At 53.3% G+C, this 9,380-nt stretch overlaps 1 long non-coding RNA gene across 1 annotated transcript; it reads left to right on the top strand.

Annotated features, from left to right (window-relative positions):
• The first annotated feature begins 2,145 nt into the window (after window positions 1–2,145).
• On the top strand, window positions 2,146–8,122 carry LOC144278534 (uncharacterized). Its single transcript, XR_013348604.1, has 3 exons — window positions 2,146–2,423; window positions 3,345–3,505; window positions 8,062–8,122. It is a non-coding gene; the product is annotated as an uncharacterized LOC144278534 (long non-coding RNA).
• Window positions 8,123–9,380: the final 1,258 nt, after the last annotated feature.

Genomic DNA, 9,380 nt, shown 5'->3' with positions numbered 1-9,380 from the left:
ATGCATCTACTGGTCTACCACTGACATCAAGATAATGTACATAATGACTTAATACTTGATGCCCATTTGCATCTGTGCATTCATCAGTCATGTATGCAAATGTTTTGAATGTGGGGAGATAGTTCTTCACTTTTCAACTGATGAGTCTTTCACTGTTGCACCACATGCTTCTAGCCAGCAAGTTGAGTTTCTTGCAGAAACATAGTATTTGCTGGTCTTGTTCGGAACCAGTGTTCAACTTCAGGATGAACAAGTGACAATGCACTTAACATTGGCCTCCAGTTGTAGTATGTGGTATCTCTTGCTTAAATAGGAAGTACTGTATGATGCTTCTTTGTTCGCATGAACTGTGTTGTGTCTCCAGCATTCTTAGCAGCCTCATTAACACTCACTGGTGTTGTCCTTGGTCAGTGGAGACTTGGAGTTCAGAGGTGCTTTCACATGAGTTCACCTCCCAGGTGAGGGGCAAAAAGGCACCTTGCTCGTTCCTCCAGCTGCTCACTGTTTGCTCTGGCCACTGTTGTTCGTTGTGCCACCGTTTACTCCATCGCTCTGTAGCCAATGGCCCTGCGCCGTCACCTTCTGCTGCCACCTGCCACTGTGACCTCTGCGAGTTGGTCTCTTGAGGTTCCACCAGCTCTCAGTGATTTCAGCCGAGCTCTCAGTGCGGGAACCTCGCTGCTAGTGCAGACTGGGCCGTCTCTTCCACAGAAACACTGTCCCACAGCAGGTCTAAGCACTCAGACCTGATTCTCAGTGATTTCAGCTCTAGTGGTCACTTAACAGAACAAAGACTCTCTATGGAGCCTAATCAGCTCTGTCTTTAAACAGTGGAGGGGGCAGGTCAACTAGTACTTGTGACTCAGGCAGACCATCATGCTAAACACCTGTCCCCAACCTCTCTCCTGATGCCCTCAGTCAGCACAGGCTAAGAACAGTTCTACTGCCCTTTACTCAGACAATAAGAACAACATTTCATTACCCCCCGCAACCCTCCACATTCCAGTGATTTGTAACCCAACCCCAGCCAAAATCTATCACTTGGGCAACAGAGCTTTGTTTGCTGGATACCTAGGTAGATTAGGTATGAATGTAAATACAATCTGGTCCAGAGCCGTTCCCCCCAGTCCGCAGCTCATCACTAGCTGTCAGAGAGAGCTCATTTAGACTTTGCTTACAAATCATCATTTGAACTTATTAGGTTGGCCAACATCACCGACATGAATGAACTGACATGGTCGTAAGAACAAAAGCTGTATAAGGAAGCTAGTCTATGTTCATACTTTTCAAATCTATTATATTTTTTCAGATACAAGTATTTTATCACACACTTTATATGCTTTTAAAGTGTGTATTAATGTTTCAATTTCAATTCAACTGTCCAAACAATCACTAAATTGGCAATACTGTATGTAATTAGTTCACAGAACTAGGGGGGAGTGGAGTTGGGGAAATTCAGGGGGGGTGTAGGGAAATCTCTGCAAGGACACTTCCTGGAGAGGCTGAAGTGAATGGCAACGACTTTATTGACAAATCCCCTGAGAAAATAGCTGAACGGGCAATAAATAAAGAGAACCAGCCTGGCCACAGGGTGAGTGGGCGATGCCCGGAGGGGGCTTTGTGCAGGGCATGGGGCAGTATGGCCATGGGGCAAGTGGGAGATGCCTGGGGGCTGTGTGCAGGTGTGACATAGTGGGAATTTTCCCTTGTTTATGTTGTATGTGAGCCTATGGGAGTCTTACTGTTTTGTGTGAATGCTGTGTGTACCTCAGTTTCTCTGTGTATTGCACCAATGTCTAGGTGGTAGGAATAAGCGTGTGTGACTTTTGCAGTGGTTGCTCCAGCTGCCTGCATGGATGCTATGGCTGGCCCTTCATAACCTGAGACCCAAGAGGGGGATGTGACCAGGTGACTCTTGCCCCTGGAAGCGGACAAAAGCCAGAGGAGGAGCAATGGGCAGGCCCTGGCAGCGGAAAGCAAGTCAGTCTTGGCTGGCTTGGGGTGCAGGGGGAGGACCAGGGCCCTTCCCGCAAGAAGGACTTGGCTGAAAGTCACTGATTTCTGTGCTAACAAGTTCTGTTCTATGCTGTGTTCCTGTCAACCAATAAACCTTCTATTTTACCAGCAGGCTGAGAGTCACGTCTGACTGCGGAGTTGGGGTGCAGGGCCCTCTGGCTTCCCCAGGACTTGCTGTGGGAAGTGCACAGTGTTGAAGGGGATCCTGAATGCTCCGAGGTCAGACCCAGGAAGGTCGACGCTGTATAAGCTTCTTGCCCTGGAGACAGTCTGCTCAGAGAGAGGAGGCTCCCTCAGAGTCCTGACTGGCTTCATAGGGAGCAGTTCCAGAGCATTTCCCCGGTGACTCCGTGACAACTGGTGGCAGTGGTGGGATATACTGCACCCCGTGGACAGAGCATCCTGCAGTAAGTAACTGGGGAACAGTAAAATGAAGAGGGATTAGTGAGAGACGGGCGTGCTGAAGGCTCTATGAGGTGAGGTTCCAGGCTTAACCCCGAGAGAGAGTGGACCCCCGAAAAGGGCTGTTGCACTGAAAGCAGTTCCTCCCAGGGACCATGGGGAGCAGAGAGAGCACAGGCCGGTGAGTCCATGACCACTTGGGAACAGCGTGGAGATGGCCTATAACTATCTCCTTAAGAAGGACAGTGTAGAGCTGTGCAGAGAGAGAGGGCCGGGCATTGAAAAGCTCACTAAGGCACAGCTGATTGCTCAGTTGGGAGGGGAGGATTGCTCTAAGGAGCTGGTTCCTGACCCAGCTGGGGCCACAAGAGAGGCTGGGAGCCAGGGCCATCCCAAACATTGTGGTGCCCTCTGCAGCACCCCCCCAAGGTCTGTGGGGGGGCAAGAGCAGGCTTGGGGGGCAGGAGGGGGCTGGGTCACACCACTTCCCACCGCCTGGTAAGTGCAGGACGTGCCCGACTCCTGCTGCAGTCTCTCAGGACGTAGCTCAGGGGAAGGGGTGGAGTGGGGGTGGGGCTGCGGCAGAGCAGGGGTGGGGGCTTTGGGGAAGAGGCAGGGCTGGGGTGGAGTAGGGGCAGGGCCAGCTTTCCTGGCCCACTCAGCAGGTTAGGGGATCGGGCTGGTCACTGGAGCAGCATGCAGCTGCATAGGGTACCAGGAAATTTGGGGAAATTTGGTGCCCTAAATTTCCTGGTGCCCTATGCAGCTGTGTAGTTTGCGTATGGGTAAGGAAAGCCCTGCTTGGAGCAGCCAGGCAGCTCCAGGGCCTGCACTGGTTCTTGACCCAGCTGGGGCGGCGAGAGGTGCTGGGAGCAGCCGGGTGTTTTGGAGACCCATGTCCCCGACCAGCATGGGGTCTCCACCAGGTTCCCTGTCAGTGGATCTGAGATGGATGGAATTGGAGCTGAGATCAAAGGAGTCAGAGGACCATGAGAGACAGGGAAGGCATGAAGCAGAACAGAAGAAGAGACAGAGGCAGCAGGAACTGGCGATGGCTGAGCTGAGGGGCAGAAGGACCAGCCCAGGGGTGAGTGGGGATGGACCCCGGGGTGCCAATACCACAGGGAACCTCGACACTAAATTGCTGCCCCCGGTTAAGGAGGGGGGAGATATAGATGCCTGTCTCACGGCCTTTGGGAAGGCTGGCAGTTGGAACGAGGCTGGCCCTGCAGAAAGGCTCTGGTGTCTAGCCCCCTTCCTGGGTCCCAAGGCCATAGAGCTGTTTAGCCAGATAGGCGGGGTGCCAGACTGGCTCTCACTCCTGGTCCCAGAATATATGTTTGCATGGACTCTCCTGGGAGCGGAAGGTGATGGTCAATGGGGAGACATTCCTGGGGTGGCAAGATCTTGGGGCAGAGAGAACTGTTGTCAGGCCCCGGGTGGTGCAGCCTCAACAGATGCTGAGGGGCAGTGTGAGCTGGGTTAAGGTCCCGGCGATGAAGCCCCTCGCCCTGCCCTGATCCCTCTGCAGACACAGGAGGGGTTGGGCTGGCTAGTACTTGGGGTTCTTCAAGATATCGGCTGTGATGTCTTGTTGGGGAATGACTGTGTCTCTCTGGGACAGGACCCAGGCCCTGCTCCTGCAATGGCAGAGGATTTGAATTTGAATCCAGGGAACCAATTGGCTGAGACTGAAGGAGTCAGTGAAAATACAAATGACCTGGCTGGCAGGGGGAGGAGTTGCTAGGCTCAGGACACCTGCCTGTCTGTAACCAGAGCCCTGGATCTGAGTGGGACAGAGAGTTACTCCCCGCCCCCCTGCACACCTGGGTGGTGGCTCACACTGGCTCTGATGCTGTGAGCAAAGCAGCGGGCTCCCTGCCTACCCTCACTGGGACAGCTGAGCCCAGGGGGATCGGAGACCGCAGCTGAGTGTGGGGAACCACAGCCAGGGCAGGACAGCTCCCAACCAGGGCTGCCTTGTCCAGATGTGCAAAAGGCCTGGAACAAGGGTAAAACAGCCTTGGGACACCTGCCTGTCACAGAGGAGTCTTTTCAGAAGGTGGCTCTGGACTTGGTCGGGGACGGATGGGAGGGGAAGGCCGCCCCCAGTGGAGAATCAGTGGTGGAGTATGTACTGACTTTCCGGGAAAAGCTTACTGAGCTCATAGGTCTGGCCAGGGAGAACCTAGTCAGGGCCCAAGGGAGGCAGAAGGTCTGGTACAACCGCTCAGCCTGTGGCACCGGGGACCAGGTGAGGGGTCTCATCCCTGTGAGGAAGAATGAGCTGTAAACTGCCTGAGACAGGGTCATCAAGCAGCTGAATGAGGCGAACAATGTGGTGGAGCTGCCCAACAGGGTTCACAGCCACCAAGGGGACCAGGTCAACACGATGGAGCCATGCTGGGGCAGGGAGAGGCTGGTGCTGGCCGTGTGTGGCCAGTGGGAGAAGGAGGAAGATCCCCTGGTGAGTCTCTTCCCTGAGACCGGAGCCAGCCCCTTGCTGGAATCAGTTCCCCTCTCTGACCAGCTAACCCCTGTGCAGCAGGCAGGGATCAGAGAGACGCTGCATTCGTACCCACAGCTGTTTTCCAACTGGCCTGGGCTCACTAACCGAGCTGACCACTGGGTGGAGACGGGAGCCAGCCCTCCCGTCATGTGTTCCCCATTCAGAGAAACAGGGAACACAGCCCAAGTCCTGGAGGGAGAGATCAGAGACATACTGGCTTTAGGGGTGATCCAGCCATCCATCAGCCCTGGGGACCTCTCCCGTGGTGCTGGTCCCCAGGAAAGATGGGTCGATCTGATTCTGTGTGGCCTATTGGAAGCCCAATGCCATCACCATGTCTGGTGCCTGCCCATACCTAGGCCTGATGAGATCCTAGACAAGTTGGGAGGGACTCGGTACCCCATGACCAGGGATTTCACCAAAGGCTACTGGCAGATGCCTTTGGATCCAGATGCCAGGTTGAAACCTGTTTTTGTCACCCCTTTGGGGCTGTACAAGTGCCTAGTCCTACCTTTCGGGCTCAAAGAAGGCGCCGACCGCCTACCAGTGCCAGGTGGATCAGTTACTGATGGGGATGCAGAATTTTACCCTAGAGTACATTGATGATATTTGTGCCATTAGGCAGACCTGGGAGGACCAGGTGTCCCAGGTGAAGAGAGGGCTGAGTAGCCTCCAGGATGCAGGGCTGACTGTAAAAGCTGGGAAGTGCAAGGTGGGGATGGCAGAGGTGTACCTGGGCCACAGGGTGGGGAATGGCTGCCTAAAGCCAGAGCCAGCCAAGGCAGGGGCGATCAGAGACTGGCCCGCTCCCCAGACTAAGAAACTGGCCCAGGCCTTTATTGGTACGGCAGGGCACTACTGGAGGCTTATGCTCCACTTTAGCTCTCTGTCAGCTCCCATCCCTGAGATACGCAAGAAGGGGAAGCCAGACAAGTTGTTCTGAACCAGGCAGTGCCAGGGGGCTCTCTGTGTGCTGAAGGAGGATCTGGTCAAGGGTCCGGTGCTGGGAAACCCAGACTTTGACAAGCCCTTTATGGTTTTCACCAATGTCCCACACAGAGGGCTGTGGGTGGTGCCGAGGCAGGCCAATGCAAAGGGGGAGAAACACCCCATCATGTACCTGAGCAGGAAGCTGCTGCCCTGGGAGCAGGGCTATGCAGCCATAGAGAAGGAGTGCCTGGCCATGCAGGGGACTCTTAAAAGGCTGCAGCCGGATCTATTTGGGTGGTGCTTCATGGCGTACCCCGACCATTCACCCTGCCGTGGCTGCACCAGATTAGAGGGGCCAATGCCAAGCTCCTGAGGTGGAGTCTGTCCTTCCAGGATTATGAGATGGGGGTGGCCCACGTTAAGAGGAGTGCAAATATTATAGCTGATGCTTTGTCCCAAAAAGGGAGGCCTGATCTTCCACAGGTCACTGGCTAAAGTGACCCTGCTCAGTTCGGTCTTGAAGGGGGGAGAGATGGGACAAAGTGGGGATTCTCCCTTGTTATGTTGTATGTGAGCCTGTGGGAGTCTTACTGTTTTGCATGAATGCAGTGGGTGCCTCAGTTTCCCTGAGTATTGCACCAATGTCTAGGTGGTGGGAATAAGCATGTGTGACTTTTGCAAGGGTTGCTCCAGCTGCCTGCTCGAATGCTATGGCCGGCCCTTCATAATCTGAGACCCAGGAGGGGGCTGCGACCAGGTGACTCTTGGCCTGGGAAGTGAGGCAAAGAACGGAGGAGGAGCAACGGGCAGGGCAGGGGCCAGGCAGCTGGAAGCAGGTCGGTGTCCGCTGGCTTGGGGCTCAGGGGGAGGGCCAGAGCCCTGGCTCTGGGTTCCCCTTCCCCCCAAGATGGACTTGGCTGAAAGTCACTGATTTCTGTGCTAACAAGTTCTGCCCTACGCTGTGTTCCTGTTGACTAACAAATCTTCTGTTTTACCGGCTGTCTGAGAGTCACGGCTGACTGTGGAGTTGGGGTGCAGGGCCCTCTGGTGTTCCCAGGAGCCACGTCCAGGCGGACTCGCTGCGGGAAGCGCACGGTGTGGAAGGGGATGCTGAATGCTCTGAGGCGGTCAAAGCTTTTTTCCCAGCAGACAGTCTGCTCACAGAGAGGAGGCTCCCCCAGAGTCCTGGCTGGCTTAGTAGGGAGCAGCTCCAGAGCATCGCCTGGGGACTCTGTGACACTCCACTCTAACCCACTAGGCAGCAATGAAGTGATATGATCGCAAATAATAGCCTTACATTATTAAAACCCCCACAAAACCTTGAGGATTAAAAACTGCAATTTACTGCATCACAATAAAAACACAGGAGGTGTTATAAGAGTAATGACACTAATGGCTTTGAAAAGTCAGTAAAAGGAATTAAACTACTGCAGCTTTTCTTTCACTAAATAAGGTTTTTACCAAATATAAATTGCCCTGATAATTGTCTAAGAGAAATTCTAATTGCATCTTTGCACTAACATCCCAAGTGTGCAAGTCCGTCCCCACACAGCAGCCCCATGCTCTGCACTCCCTGAGCCCCGGGGAGAAGGGACCTTCTGCGGCTGGAATCCCGCCCGGCTGGTGCCTTGAACCCGGGGCTGAGCCGACGCGAGAAAGGGAAGTGAGCGAGCTTGGCGCTCTCCGGCGCCACCTGCAGCCACCTGGAGAGCTGGGGAGAGGCCTGAGCGTGGCAGCTCCTTATTTGCATATTAAAAGCGGCAGTTTGGGGCCATTGGGGTGAAATGTGAGTAAGTGTTGAGGCTGGGACCCACCTGTTTAGTGCAGGCGGTTGAGAGCCTGGCTGAGCAGAGCCTGGCACTGACAGGATGTGCGGTCACCTTGATTAGGGAGCGAGGAGTGTGATGCTGCTCTGAGGGGACGGACTTGCACATGGTCTATTAGTGCAAAGATGCAATTAGAATTGCTCTGAGACAATTATGAGGGCAATTTATATTTGGTAAGAATCTTATTTAATGAAAGAAAAGCCACAGCAGCCTGGTTACTGGGGTGCAAAACACTTTCCTCCTGGGTGAAACAAGAAGTTAGAATTAGAAAATTAGATTGTTTGTTCCGATGTTGGTACAGGTTTATTTCGCTTCTGTGTAGGTTTTTTTCGGTCTGACTGTTTTGGTTTATTGGGTTGTTTTGTTTTTGTTTTTTAGTTGAAGTGGAGCGTTTAGTTGATGTTTGCTGGATGGGAATATCTGACATGCAATATCGGGTTTGACGTAGTTCTGCATATTTTTATACAGATTTGGTGAGTAGTCAAGTATTCAATTGCTTTATAGGTGGTTTTAAGAGTAGGGCTGATTTATTTTATCATCCTGCTGTAGCGTGCTCTTTTAATAATTTATGGCATTTGTTAGGTTTTATTTTTTTTAAAACTAGTTTTTCTTAATGTTTGGGTTTTAAATTAAGAATTGTTTGCAGTTTCCAGTTTTGGTTTCTGGTGGGATATTTAAGAGGATTTTGGATTTAATACTAAAATTTGGACAGATTTAGATTATTTAGATGGATTTAGAGTAAACCCTGTTTACTATTTTATTTTAATAAAGGGCATATTGCTGTAAGCCCTGGCGGGGGGAGAGGAGATGAGCCTGGCCTTTAACTGAGAAGGGGCAGAGGCATGGTCCCCATGCAGGGTGGGGTCAGGTGATAGGGGGGGCGCATCCTACCCAATTTTTTTGTCTAGCCCACCTTAGCCCCGCGCCCCCAAACAGGAAGAGGCTGATGCCACCCCTGCTGGCCACTGGGAGTCACTGCTGCTCCATGGGAAACATGCTCTGTGCATTACCCAGACTGGTGGGAAACACACTCTCTGCATTACCCTAACTGGGCACTGGGAGTCACTGCTGCAAGAACGGCCAGACTGGGTCAGAGGAAAGGTCCATCTAGCCCAGTATCCTGTCTTCTGACAGTGGCCAGTGCCAGGTGCCCCAGAGGGAATGGACAGAACAGGGAATCATCAAGTGATCCATTCCCATCTTCTGGCCAACAGAGGCTAGGGACACCATCCCTGCCCATTCTGACTAGAAGCCATCGATGACCCTGTCCTCCATGAACGTATCTAGTCCTTTTTCGAACCCTGTATTGAACCCTGAGACGCTCTGTGCATTACCTTAATTAGGCACCAGGTGCCTCTGCTGCTCCATGGGAAACACGCTTGGTGCATTATGTCAGCTGGCCACCATGTGTCAAAATTGCTCCGTGGGAAACACACACTGTTCATTAGCTCAAGTTCCCTGGCTGCCCAGCTCTGAAGACAGTGCCACCACCAGTCGAGGCTCCCCAAGGGCTCTGCCAGAGCCAGGTGCCCCCACCCGGCGGCTCTTGGGGGCTGCAAGCAGTCAAAGGGGGTGGGGAGCTGAGGAGCAGCCACAGCCCCAGGGCCCAGAGCAGCAGAAGTAAGAAACGGGGGTGCACCACAGACCACGGTACCAGCCAGTGCATCAGTCACTCCCCACTGCCTGGCTCCAGCCTC

This window comes from Eretmochelys imbricata, chromosome 22 (genome assembly GCF_965152235.1).
Source record: "Eretmochelys imbricata isolate rEreImb1 chromosome 22, rEreImb1.hap1, whole genome shotgun sequence".
In the NCBI taxonomy this organism is placed as follows: Eukaryota; Metazoa; Chordata; order Testudines; family Cheloniidae; genus Eretmochelys; species Eretmochelys imbricata.
The sequence above is the reverse complement of the archived record's forward strand: the minus strand, read 5'-3'. Positions and strand labels throughout refer to the sequence as shown.